Below are 14,144 nucleotides of genomic sequence, written 5' to 3' on the forward strand. Positions count from 1 at the left end.
GCATGGCAAAGCAAAGTCAGTGCTTTTATGGGCAGCAAAGTCATCCTCGTCACAGCTCCTGATCCCACTAAGGGAGAGGTGAAACCACAGATGTTTGTTGGCCCTTTTCTTGAAGCTTTTTATGTTAACAACCTATCGACTAAATCTGAGCATGAAAAGCTATTTTACTCATAAAAAACAAACTAAATAACAAAACAAGAGTTATATCTAAATAGCAGATTTTATTCTAAGAATGCAGCAAAAACACATAAAGATAATCAAAGGAGGTATTGGGCGCTTGAGATGGGCCCAACCCCAAGAGCTATAGCCTCCTAAGAGAGATTTAGAGCTGGTGCAAAGCTGGATTCATCTTTACTGATCAAGAAATGAAGAGTTACATCAAAACTGTCAGCAAGGAGAACTTGAAAATGAGCTGACAGCAAAGCTAATCTATTGCTTAAAAATCGAACTACAAAATGACTACAACAAGACTATGAAATGACTAACTACCAGCTACAGAAATGACTAACCAATAGCTAACCAAAATGAGGCCCTAAGCCTTCTTATTTATACAAATTGAGGACCCAACAGTCCTCCTAAAATTTAGGGACTCGGCTATCCAAAACTTGTAGTTAACAGCAGTCCTACTTGACTTGCTTGGCTGCCCTTGTGCTAATTGATTTGGTGGCCTTTGAACTCCGAGTTGATGGTGGAGAATTCGAGGTAAGGGCCCATAAATGAAGGGGACACCTTCCTACAAATCCTCTCCCTTGTTCTCCCACGAATTTGGCTGCCAAGTGCTCATTAAGACCTTCAATTTTGTCTCCAAATTGACCAAAAAGGCTACACAAAGCACCCATTAGACTTGTTGGCATAATGACTAACCAAATTCACTCTATTAGCATAAATATAATAAAAAACATACAATAAACTAATGAGAATGGTGGATTAAGTCAAATTAGGAGGTTGAATGAGCCCAAATAATTATCCATTTTTGGGGCTCATCATCACCCCCCTACTGAAAGTGTTGCTCATCCTCTGAGCAACCAATCTCTCTCCTCATCTTTGATGGCCCTGGTGGCCTCCTTGTCATGCCAAGCTTCTGAAGTAATGTCCTCTTTTCTGTCATGAAACCATGCTTCTTTGCTTCTTCCCACTGCCTGTTCCTTTTCCTAGTGAATTCTCAGCCTTGGTATGAGTGTGCAAGTATATTCAATCTGATGGCAGCAATGGTGGCGAAAGGAGATGAAACCAGTGGAGGATGGAAGAAAAGAGTGGTTTCATGTCTCCTCAACAGTCTTCAAGCTTCAAATCCCTCTCCGTAATTGATTCTAGCCTACCCAAAGGCTTCTACAGGATGTTTCTGGTAAAAATACAAAACTTCCTGTAGAAAGTTGAACCATTACTAAATTATGTTCGAACCCTGAAAAGAATGAGTGTTCATAGAGGGGATGGATGTGCTTAGGGTGGCCAACACAGGTGCTGCCTCCTTAGCTAAAATCTCGGCCGATTTCTCCTTTTGCTGCCCTTTTTCCAAACTTCCTGCAGAAAGTCCTGTAGTGGTTGTTTTCTGTCTTCCTGTAGAAACAGTCTTCACTGTTTTGGCCTGCTTGGCTGAGGGTGCCTTCTCCTTGACTATGCTGTGGTTGCCTTGGGTGTGTCCCTACTTTGTTTGACATTTTTAGTCCTCTCTGCCCGTGTTTGAAACCATTTCTCCCTTGGTGTTTGTGCCTTCATTCCTCCCACAGTTTTGGCCTCAACAATTTGGCCTTTGCTCCTTTTCTTCTCTGTTCTTGCCTTGACTGAATGTCTTGCATTTATTCATCATTGGTTTTCTCATATTTTTCAATGTGTTTTTCTTCCTTGCCATCCTTTATTTTTCTTCAGCACTTCCATTAACTCATCAACATTAGTTCTTTGAGTATCCAGCCTTGTCCTCCCCCTCTCGCTTTTATTTGGCTCCTTGTATTTTTTTGATCATGTAAAAGATCCCACCTATTCATTGTATGAATGTACTATGACAAGACACAAACTTGTTGTTCTTGGTTGGTTAATTACATGCCTTGAATGGTCCAACCTATGATTGATTTCCACCTTACACTTATTTCATCTCATTAGTCTTATGGTCAACTTTAAGTCGCACCAATGTTTGTTAACTCTTCATTTGTGCAATTTTGGCCACCTTCAATTAATCCTTCTTGCTGTAACTGGTTGTCAGCTGCCAAACCTGATATGTCACAGTAAATAAATATTTCATTCCCAGCCTGATCGCTTTTATAAGCACTCTCAAAGTAGTGTTCCCCTGTTCTCGATTTAGACAGCTCCAAACTAGCTTGGATCTGTGACATAATCCCTTTACAATCCTGGATCACCTGCATAAAATTCTGATATGATACCTTACTCTGTTTTAACAATTATGTTCATGCATGCAAAAGACCCTAACCACGTTTTTTTCTTCTGTTCTCTTCTTTTTTGGTAGAAAGAGATCTGAAGGACATTAAGAATTTTTCAGCTATCTGGTTATGAGAGGAAGAGTTTGCTTCTACAGATAGAGGACAGAGACCAAGTTTTCTTCTCAGGACAAATTCAGATATGAAAATTTTAAAAGTTACATCCACAGGCTGGCTCTCACAGCTGCATATGCCTTCTTTATAAGAGAATTTTAGACCAGAAACGTGGAGAGATGCAGAAAAACTGAGAAATTCCATGCCACACAATCACACTGCTATTTTTGACTTACAGGCAAACTGGTCTCTAATTCTCCTGCTCCAGATAGTTCAATTCACCACCTTTCAAAATATATATCATGCGTGGAAGAGTGCTTTCGAGCCTACCCTTCTCGGAACTCCAAATCTGATGAGGGAAAGCTCAGGTTTCTTTGTTTCAAAACGCTGTGTCATACTTCCTATAGAAGACCCACCCGTTTTCTGTAGAACGCCCTTGCATAGGTGGGTTTAAGAAAAAAATGGCTGAGAAAGCTTGGTTTGCTACTATGGGGCTGGTATGGAGCTTGTTGCAGCTGCAAGGAATGTGATAAACTGGAAACAACGAAGTTACCTACACCAGCAAAGCAGATCGATGAGTTATCAAGAAAAAGCAATTTTTAAATAAAAAAAAACACTGAGATCTCATACCATATCCATCCCAGTCATCCAGAAGCCCTGGGAGTGTGATCGGGAAGCCAGATCCTTCGTCGTGCAGCATGCACCCAAGGAGGAAGAACTGTTACAAGACATCCCGCAGGAGTCCTGTAACAGTTAAGCCCGCTAGAGTGTATACTATTCACAGTGCTGGCCATATGCAATGAAAAAGCGGACGCATGCAGCCAAGCATCAACTCCATCGTCGGCAGCCTGTAAACGTGAACCTCCGGGCCTGTGAAAATTCACCAGTAGCAGATAGATCCATTCATCATCGTCCAAAACCCGAAAAATCGTGTTGCAGCCGCGCAGGTAAGTGTCTCGACCCTTTCTTCCGTCAGATTGCATGAATTTTACTTTGAATTGTTTGCAAAGTGTGAAGTGAATGGGTTGAGCGGCTGTATGGCCAGTTGACTGGCCATGTCGACCGGTTAATGGTCCAGTCAGATGTTTGGGTGGCGGCCGTGACAAAAGGAATGGGCAGCACACACGTGAGAGCAATCCCCATCGGGAAAAACGGATTTAGCAGAAGAAACAGCGACGGATCTGCTGGAGGGATGATGCGGTAGTAAGTGAACTCGCAGACAAATGATGGAACGACGTCATCCAACGGTCCGGCGGGGACAGCTCACCCCCACGCCACGGATTCCACCGATTCAAATCTAATCGGCTAGATTGCCCACATGCATTTATCATTCACCGTTTGAAACTCGAGTGAACATTCGGATCCCTTTGTAGTTCGAAACTCCGAGCCTTTGGCTATCAGAACGGCTATGAAGCAACACCGAGCGCGCAGACCAACTGCAGTTTTCCCCAGGAATCACGCGCTGCTCCTACAGGAAAGCTGTTTTTACAGGAAGGCGGGTTCCTCACGTAAAAAGGTGGCAGATAAAAAGGTAACCCTGAACTCTCCATGCAATTGGTTTTTAAAGGTGGCAGAATCGTCGTCTACAGTCTGGTCGTAGGAAATGGTTGCAATTGTTGTTTGCCATGCATAAACTGTCGTTCTACAGGATGTCAGTGTAATTAAACTATGTTAAGGTCCTCAGGGATAAGTTTCGTGGATTATGTGCATGACAGAAGCGTAATTCTACGCTCTATCTCAGTAGGCCAAATTTCTTCCGCATTCGCCACCTCTAGCAACAGTTTTTATCATGCCGGGTGGGTTTATTAGACGGGAACCCACTGATTCATCAAAGTTAAGAGAAAACCAGGAGGTGGTGGAGCTCTTCACATGGGTGCAATGGATATCCTTTTGTGACAAGTTGCAGGGTTATGACGACGAAGTGGCAGAAGAATTTTTACAAGCTTTGATGCCGAAATCCAAAACATTGGCCACCGTGAACTTTAGGGGCCTAAGCCTCAAGCTCACCCCGCAATATATCAGTCGAATTACTGAAATTCCAATGGGTTTGCCATGGGATAAGGAAGAAAGGAAGTTGAGCCAGCAGGCAAAGAAAGAATTCTTTCCACCTGAGGAGGAATTCTCGGAGGACAAAAATGGGGTGCGTAGAACCAGTTTGCTGCCACCATGGAATGAAGTTAGCCTACAGATCATGAAGTATATAACCTGTGAAGGTCGTTTTAGCATTGTGTACGGGTATCACTTCAGGTTGCTCCTGAATTGAGACACCAGATTGATCTTCCTGTAGAAAATAAACTGAGCATCCCTTATTTCCTGCTACAGTCTCTAATTGAGTGTGCCACAAAGTTAAAAGAAGGCATACCATATTAGGTAGCCCACCATGGATTGATCAAACTTCTTGTGGAGGATGCGCTTCATTCATATAAGGTTCCCCTCTCATGGGAAGCATTCATAAATTTGACAAGAGATGGAGACATAAGGATGTTGACCGAAGAAAGTGGTTCCTCCAGCAGTGAGGAGAAAGAATCAGTGGTCGTGGGAAAGAAAGAAACAGGCCAGAAGACCCTGACCACAGTGCAGAAGAAAGAGCAAAAGAAGAAGCATGAGAAAATGGATGAAAAAGAAAAAGATGACACACCCATCTTGACAGCAAGAGAGAAAAGGTTGCAAGGCAGAACGGACAAAGCCGAGAAGGTCCACATCAGCAAAAGTACCTCATCAGCACCCGCAACCAAACCAAAAAGCAAAACTCATGCAGCAAAGCAAGCCAAGGTGGTGACACCTGTGTCTACAGGAAAGCAGAAACAGGCTTCTACAGGAAGCCCGAAATTAACAGAAAAAGGGTCTTCTACAGGAAGCCCGAAAATTATTGAAAAAGGGTCTTCTACAGGAAGCCCGAAAATTACTAAAACAGGGTCTTCTACAGGAAGCCCGAAATTGGCTAAAACAGGGTCTTCTACAGGAAGCCCCGAAAAAGTGAAACCCAAGGAGAAGAAAGCTGATATCCGTGAAAGGGAGGCAGCAGCTGTGCTGGCCGCCCTCAGCACGCCACCTAAGCCAAAAGAGAAGAGAAAGAGGGAGACCCCTCTATACTTTAAAGCTCGAAGGAGTGTTAGGATAAAGACGGGCAAGCCACAGCCCCCGTCCAGCAGCCCGATTATTATTGAAGATGCCCCTACATCGCCCAAGGAAACGTCCCCCTCGAGGATATCAGTCACCTATGAGAGGGGGAGCCCAAAGAAAACTACGTGGCAAGAAAAGTTAGACCTGTTGACTGAAAAAGCTCGGCTACAGGAGGCTGAAAATGTTCTACAGGACACTCTGGCCCGGCTACAGGAAACAGAGAAGAGGGAAGGAGAAGGACCCTCATCACCACCAAGGGAGGGTGAGGTAGAGCCACCTAAAGAGGCAGAAAAAGAACATATACCAGAGCCCAGCCCTCAGCCTAGTCTGAGTTCATACTACACCTTTTTAGAGGCGGGCAAAATCATACCGCAGAAATTTACTGTACCCCTATTTTTTTCATTAGAGGAAGAAAGAGTCCATACACACACGTGGATGAAGATCGCCAAGTCAAAGGGTGTGGCGGACATAGGTCCCTTACAAGAGCAACTCAAGGAGGGCAGGAGTGAATTAGCCATGGCTAAACATGTGGCTAATTGCCAAAGAGTGTACCTACAGGAAGAAAACCAGAAGCTAAGGTTGCAGCTACAGGAGCTGAGGGCAGGGGCAGGTACATCCTCCAAAGACACCACAGAAGAACAACAAGGCAAAAAGGAGCTGACCACCGGTCTTGAGGAGCCAATGACACTTCTACAGGAAGCAGAACAGCAAGCACAAATTGAAGTGCAAGCTCTAAAAGAGCAACTGCAGCAAAAGGAAGCACAATTGGCCTGCATGGCCAGTTGGGCCATGGAGGCAATACAGTGCAGACAACCTGCCAAATCCTATGGGTTGTACTTGAAAGACCAATGGCTGCAGTTCCAAATAAATACCTTGGCACAAAGAGGTATTTCTCAGATCCAAGACCCACAGCAATTTTCTGAGTTGTGCAGTACTAGTTCGTTAGAAGATAAAGCCAAATTAGCAGAGTTTTACCTCCATAATTTGGCCTTGCCTAATGTAGTTTCCTGGGATCGCAATACTGCCTTGGGTGATATGCAATTAATGGAGTTCGCTTCATGGTTGAACCATGAGGATCAAAGAGCAGCAGAAGCAAAATCGGTCATGAACCGAGAATTGAACAAGCCATTGCTCATTCGGGCGGAACCAGAGGATCCAGTTGCACTCATCTCAGCACACCAACACTTGTCTACTGATCCTACAGCTTCATTAAGATATATAGATCAACAGGCCCAAGCCATAGCTCATTTTGAAGACATGGAAAGACCGTTAGGAGAAAATGTTGTCCAAGCATGCACACGCAGATGGAATACATTGGCACACAGTATGAAAATCCGAGAGTACCATAACCCAATTCGGATGAGGGAAGCTCTGGTAAGGGTAGCTCTTTACAAGAAATCCATGCAAAACCTCCAGGCCAGCTGGATTGGCCTTAAACTTAGCCCACCACTTCTGCTAGGATTGACTGAGGGCAGCACAGAGGAGGATGACAGTGAACAATGGGAAGAGGTGAACAGGAAAGCTGGGTTTCATATCAGCAAGGAGGACACTACCACAGAGGCTTGGGATATAAGGGTAGCAGTAAAAGCAATGAAGGATGAAGAGTTGGACTAAGTTGCTCAAGGATGAGCAAATATTTTAGCTGGGGGGTGATGATGAGCCCCAATTTTTGGTAACAATTTGGGCTCATTTGGCCTACTTACATTGCTCAACCCTTCATCTTTTATCACTTATGCATTCATTTCTTGGTATATTCGTGTTATTTGTAGGAAGAAGGGCAGGCATTATATCTATGTGGCTAATACATGATGATTTCAGGTTTTTTGGCATTAAAGGGAGCAAAGACCACGCAGAAGGAGACAAGGAGACAACAAAGGTGGCATTGTAGGTTTATAGGGAGGTTGTCTACAGCCTTAAATGACCTCCCTCGTGATCTCCACCCTAACTCCGAGCTCCAACAGCTCTCCCCACCGAGCTTAAAGGCAACCAACGAATTCTACAGGAACAGCAGTTTAACTTTCAGTTGGACAGCCAAGCTCCACGTATTGAGGAAGCCAGCTGGATCCTCATCATGTATAAATATTAAGGCCGTAGCCTTTGATAGGAGCTTTTTGAACTTTTGAACTACTGTTGCAATTTCTAAGCACGAGCTACAGCTCGGTTTTTGCTTTTTGTAAGCCAGTTTTGGCATGATGTTAGACTCATGATTATTCAATAAAGGCAAGCAGCTTTGGATTCAATTCTGAGTTTTTAAGGGAGCTATAGCTCTCAGGTTAGGGCCCAACCTGAGAGCAATAGACCTCCTTTTCCTTGTATTGTTATTTGTCTTTCCTTTCAGCACTTCATTTCTTTGCTTTGACATGCATTTGAAAAACACAGTCTGCTGATTTAATTTCTTTAATGTGATTGAGTAGGATTAGTTTATGGTTAAAGTGCTTTCAATAGCTTAGATTAGAGTAGGAGGATTAGCATTCATTAGTGCTCCAAGAAAAGGTTGACAGTGCCCTCACTGCCATCTCTGTTTAGAGATTGGGGGTGTAGACCGTACCAACCACAAAAAAAAACGCAGTCTTATACTTTCATTCAAGCTGCAACACAGTAATTTCAATTGTAGATCCATCCATGCATTCTGATCTTGAGCAGTACTTCTTCATTCCAACTCCATGCACGATTTTTCTCTGAAGTTTACATTGTTGTTCGTTGATTTAATAACACAGTTAGGATAGGTTGATGAATTCTCGGTTTTGTGCAGATTTGTTTCCTTTACACTGCGTTGCATCACTCTGTTATCTTCTTCTTCTTCTCAACATGCCCAAGTTACCTACCCAACCTCTGTTCAGCTCGTTTTCCTTCCAACACTTCTACTGTTCACGTAGCTCCATCTTTTTGGACTTTTCATTGCTTCCACCCTTCTATCCACCAACCAACTGTACCCACTCTTTCCTCATCTCATATCTTTGTCCCTGAGCCATCATAAGCTCCCTTTCCATCCTACCTATCCACCCATACAACTCCTCCACTCCTCCATCACCCAAAACTCCAACCACAGAACATCCTATAGAAGTTAGCTGACTTCCTGTAGAAATCCCGAGCTTCCTGTAGGATCCCCTGCAAACATCCTGTAGAAGCCTGCAAACTTGGTTGCCGAGCACCTGAACGTTGTGGACTTCTGTGGAATGATGTTTTGGATCCCCTGGAACCTCTCCTAGCCCTCCTGACCTTTCCCAAGCTTTCTTTCCCTTCGAACCACCCCTGCAAAGTCAAAACCTAATAAGAAACAAGTCATAATAACTCCAACCACTTAAGCAAAAATATAAAAACAATGTTCTTTTCAATGGAGGTAGTTTAATCTCATGCATCTCATATCACTAGAAGTAATGGCATCATTTTTAGGAGTTACATTCCCATCATTGCATCGTAAGGACTAAGCTAGTCAGATTAGGGTTTACTAGGGTTTCCATGTTTTGTTGGCTTTCAGTTCATTCTTGCAAAGTAGGTTAATTTCCTTTCAGATAGTCTTCGTTCATCATTTAGAAAGCTTCTTCTGAGAACATATAGAAGTTGGCTTGAGCCCTAGCGGACTTTTGCCAGCTGACCAAGTGACAGCTGCGACAAGAGCTAGTACTTGTGCATACAGCATCGTCGCTTCCAAGTTTGTTACAAACTACCGGGTTGATAAAATTAGAGATAGGAAGCTCCAGGAGTTGTAGCATTATTGCTACAATATTGGAGCCCACCATCTTTTTCCCTTTGAGTCAGTTTCCCCATTATTTGGCATTGGTCACATTGGCTGATATATCTTCTGACATCTTGATGAAGTGTGGGCCAATAGTAGCCTGCCTGCAGGATCTTGAAGGCAGTTCTCTTTGCTGCAAAATGTCCTCCACAAGGCCCATCATGACAGGTGAGGAGGATATCAAAGACTTCCTCCTCCCTTACACAATGCCTTAAGATCTGATCAGGGCCAAGCTTGAACAGATTGCCCCCGATCCAAGTAAATGAGGCACTTTTTCTGATGATTCTGCTCTTCTCTCTTGAAGATAGGTGCGGAGGGAACTGTGTTGAAACAAGGTAGTTTTCTATATCAGCAAACCATAGAGAGAGTGCTGAGATAGCAAACAGATGTTCATCGGGCATCTGGTCATCCACTGTTCCATTCTCATCTGCAGACAAATCCAATCTAGATAAAAAGTCAGCAACAACATTTTCTTTACCTGGTTTGTCAACAATGGTCAAATCAAACTGCTGCAACAAAAGAAACCATCTAATAATACGAGCATTCACATCTGGTTTATTCATTAAATATCTAATTGCAGCATGGTCTGTATCTACAAATGTTTGATAGCCAGTGATATAGTGTCGGAACTTGTTCAGTGCATGGACCACAGCCAAAAACTCTTTCTCGGTTACAGTGTAATTCAGTTCAGCTTTGGACAAGTTTTTACTAACAAAGTAAATGGCATATGGAAGTTTCTATTCAACTTGTCCTAAAGCTGCACCTATGGCTTTGTTCGAGGCATCAGTGTGGATGTGGAAAGGTAGGGCCCAGTTTGGACCTCTCAAGATTGGGGCTGACACCAACTTGTCCTTTAATTCATTCAAAGCCCTCTGACAATCATCAGTCCACTTAAACTCCAATCTTTTGCCAACAAGCCAAACAATGGCGAGGCTAGCTTTCTGAAGTCCTTAATGAATCTCCTATAATACCCTGCTAATCCTAAGAAACTCCGAACATCCCTTACCTTTTGAGGAGGTGGAACCTTCTTGATGAGAGCAATTTTGTTAGGATCCACCTGTAACCCTTGGCAAGAAATGGTATGGCCTAGCACGGTCCCTGCAGTCATCAGGAATTCACATTTTTCAGGACTAAGGGACAGATTCATCTCAATGCATTTGGTTAGGACTTTTCCCAGATTGGACAATGCTTCCTGGAAATTGGCCCCATAAGGAGTGAAGTCATCCATATAGATTTCCACTGCATCATGGACCAGCTCCGAGAAGATGCTCAAGACAGCTCTCTGGAAGGTAGCAGGAGCATTGCATAGCCCAAAGGGGAGAACTTGGTAGGCAAAGGTACCCCAAGGACAAGTGAAGGTGGTCTTATCTTGGTCTTCTGGGCTGATTTGAATCTGGTTGTACCCGCTAAACCCATCCAGAAAAGAGAAGAACTTCTTTCCTGCCAGTCCATCCAACACTTGATCTATGAAAGGTAGAGGGAAATGGTCTTTCTTGGTAGCTTTGTTCAGTTCTTGGTAGTCCACACAGATTCTCCACTTCCCATTTTTCTTGGGAACCAACACCAGAGGGGACACCCATTCACTATCTGAGATGGGGTAAATGAATCCGGCATCCAACAGTTTTTGCAATTCTTCCTTGACGATGTCCTTAAGGGCTGGATTCATTCTCCTCTGAGGTTGCCTAACCGGTTTACAACCCTCTTTGATGTATATGTGATGGGTACAGACCGAGGGATGGACTCCTTTCATCTCCTTATAGCTCCAAGCAAAAGCATCTAGGTGACTGGCCAACAGGCTACACAGCTCCTTTTCCTGGGGAGGAGATAGGGAGGAGCTTATCTTTAACGTTCTCTCAGGGCCAAACTCCACATTCTTGACTCTGGGAGTGACAGGGTTGGTCGTACAAAGATCCACTAAGGTGCTGGCTTGGGCATCCTCCACCAATTTCTCTAAGGATAGTGCACTGGAAGGTGGATTCTGGATCAAGGTCTCAATCAAGTCATCCTCGGTTGGGGGGTCTCTTCTAGTGGTATCTAGGGTGCACAAAGGTGCTGAGTACACTTCATCCTCTTCTCCTTCCTCCAACCAAAGTGGTAAGTCATGCTCTAAGGAAGGTTGGGCAGGAGGGTATAGGACTAGCTGCTTGGACATAGGACCATTTTTGATGGTCATATTTCCTGCACGACAACTTATGTCAGCATCTGCAGTGGCTAACCAAGGCCTTCCCAAACTAAGAGGATATCCAGTAAGCTTTGCCTTGGGTTGCAGAACCAAGAAATCTGCAGGGTATTCCTAAGAGTCGACAGAGACCAAGACATCCTCCACAATCCCTTCGGGAGTCACAGTGGAGCGATTTGCTAGTTGCAGAACTGTCGAGGTCTTCCTCAAGGAACCCTGAAGATTGAGTTTGAGCATGGTATCACTGGTCATCACATTAATGGCAGCCCCCAGATCAATCAAGGTGTGAGGTATGATGGTGCCATTGATGTGGACATCTACTACAGGACTCCCAGGATCTAGATACTTTGGGCAGATGACTTGTCCTAACATAAGGTCAAACAGTTGTCCTAAGACATTGATGGTTGAAGCATCTCTCTTTCGCCTGCCTGGGTGTTTAAAACACTTTTCCTTAACCATTTTGTTGTATATTGGCACATCCTTGATGGCTTGGAGAAGTGGTATTTTCACACACAACTGCTTGAGCTCACCCAGAAGCTCATCCTCCTCTGGGTTGGGTTGTGTGGTGGCGGTTAGTCTCTCAGGAAAGGGTGGAATAGCCTTTGGTTCACTTTCCTGTTTATCTTCCTCATCCTCTGGGGAAGGAGGTTGGCGATCTGGAAGAGTCTTTCCAGATCGAAGATTGATCTCTTGGATCTCCACAGCATAAGTAGGGCATGATGTTTCCCCAGTGTATACCTACTGGGCTTGTCTATTGTTGGGGTTCGGGTTCGGTTGAGCAGGTATTTGAGGTTGCCTCGGAGGAGCAGGAGGTAAGGGTTGAGGTTGAACTGGTGGTGGAGGCAAAATGGCAAGAGGAGTGTTGTATTGGGGCCTCCACCCCAGCTGAGGTGCATTCCACTGAGGCTGTGGCTGGGCATGTGAATGATAAGAATGAGTAGTGGGTTGAGTAGGGTACTGAGGTGGATAAGACCATGGAGGAGGCATAGACCAGGAAGGATGAGCAGGGGGACCCCAGGAAGGCATAGGAGTCGATTGGTTGGGGCTGTAATAAGCTTGAGGTGCCCCTTGCATCCCCTGCTGGTAAGGTCTAGGTTCTTGTGGCCTCCTTTGGTTGAGGTAATAGAGAGGTTCAGTGGGAGCTTTTGTCCCTTGGTACATGGCTTTAAATCCAGGTAAGGTTGGACATTGGTTTGTGGGATGGTCCTCCTCACAAACGAAACACACTTCAACCGAATGCAATGGACATTCGTTCTTAGGGTGTCTCCTGGTACATCTAGGGCAGAAGATAGCCAAGGCTCTCTCAGCTTCTTCCTTCTTCTGCTGGATCCTGAATGTGTCCAGCTGCATGGAAATGGTCTGTCTCACCTCACTCTTAAGATCTTCCAATTGATTTGCAAACTCATGTTTGGAGAAAGGGACACCAGTTGAGAGGAGGTTTCCTCTACCTCGTTTCTGAGCTGCCCTGGAGTGGTTTCTAAACACAGTCTTGATGTCCTCATAAGGCAGTTGGTAAATATCCCCCCCAGCTAACATGTGAAGGGTATCTAAGAGGTCTTCAGGGACTCCTCGGAGCAGGACCAACTTGAGGGATTCAGGGTCAAGTGTGCACCTGGCCCGCTTATAGCTAAGTTGGAACCTCTCCTCATAATCCTCTAAGGACTCATCATTTCCCATGGTCATCCGAAAGATTTCTCCCTTGGTTTCCTTGGACCTACAGTAGTCCCGGTACTTGGTATTGAAAGCTTGCTGCATCTGAGCCCAAGTAGTGATACTATTCCCATGTAAGCCCATGAACCAGCGTAATGCTGCATCCTTAAGAGTTGAAGGGAAGAGTTTTAGCTTCTGCTCATCTTCAGTATAGTCATAGGTTCTACAAAGGACAGCAAACTCAAAATCAGGATCTTCAGTAGTCAGTCCATGGAAGTGAGGTAAAGCAGAGGGGCTAATGTTCTTCATTTTCATCTCTCCATTGGTCTCTCAGATGGGGAAGGCACCTTCTATTCTCTCGTCTTCCCCTCTATTGTCAGCCATAGCTTCAGATGGGATGGTCTCTAATTCTTCTTCTGCTATAGGATCTTCGTATATCTCAGGAGGTTCACCTATAGGTTCTTCTGGATCACTGTCACCGAAGAAGAGAGAAGGGTGACTCAGTGATGTGGTGGGGGTGTTGGGTAAGAATTTTCCTGTTTTATCTCGATTCCTACGAGGCATGAAATGGAAAGACTTTTTTAATTGCTTTTGTCTTTTTTCTTTGGTACCTGCAAAACTGAAACAGATTGATCTACAACTAACTATCTTATTGAAATAAAGATGCAGAATTAAATTGAAAGCAGGAAAGAACTAATCTACTTTGCTCAAATGAAATGGAAATGCTAGTCTACGCTTGCAGAATTGAAACACTAATCTACGCTTGCAGAAATGAAATGGCAGAATTGAAATGCTAATCTATGAAAGCAGGAAATTTCTATGCTACTTTTGCAGAATGGAAATGAAATAAACTACTTAGCAGAAGGCAAGAGTAAGAAAATAGAAGAAAAGCAACAATTACTAATACTTTGATGCTTCCCCGGCAACGGCGTCAAAAAGATGGTGGGCTCCAGTATTGTAGCAATAATGCTAC

The sequence above is a fragment of the Pinus tabuliformis genome, chromosome 5_2 (assembly GCF_031772625.1).
Source record: "Pinus tabuliformis cultivar Carrire ecotype Pingquan chromosome 5_2, CPIR1, whole genome shotgun sequence".
In the NCBI taxonomy this organism is placed as follows: domain Eukaryota; kingdom Viridiplantae; phylum Streptophyta; class Pinopsida; order Pinales; family Pinaceae; genus Pinus; species Pinus tabuliformis.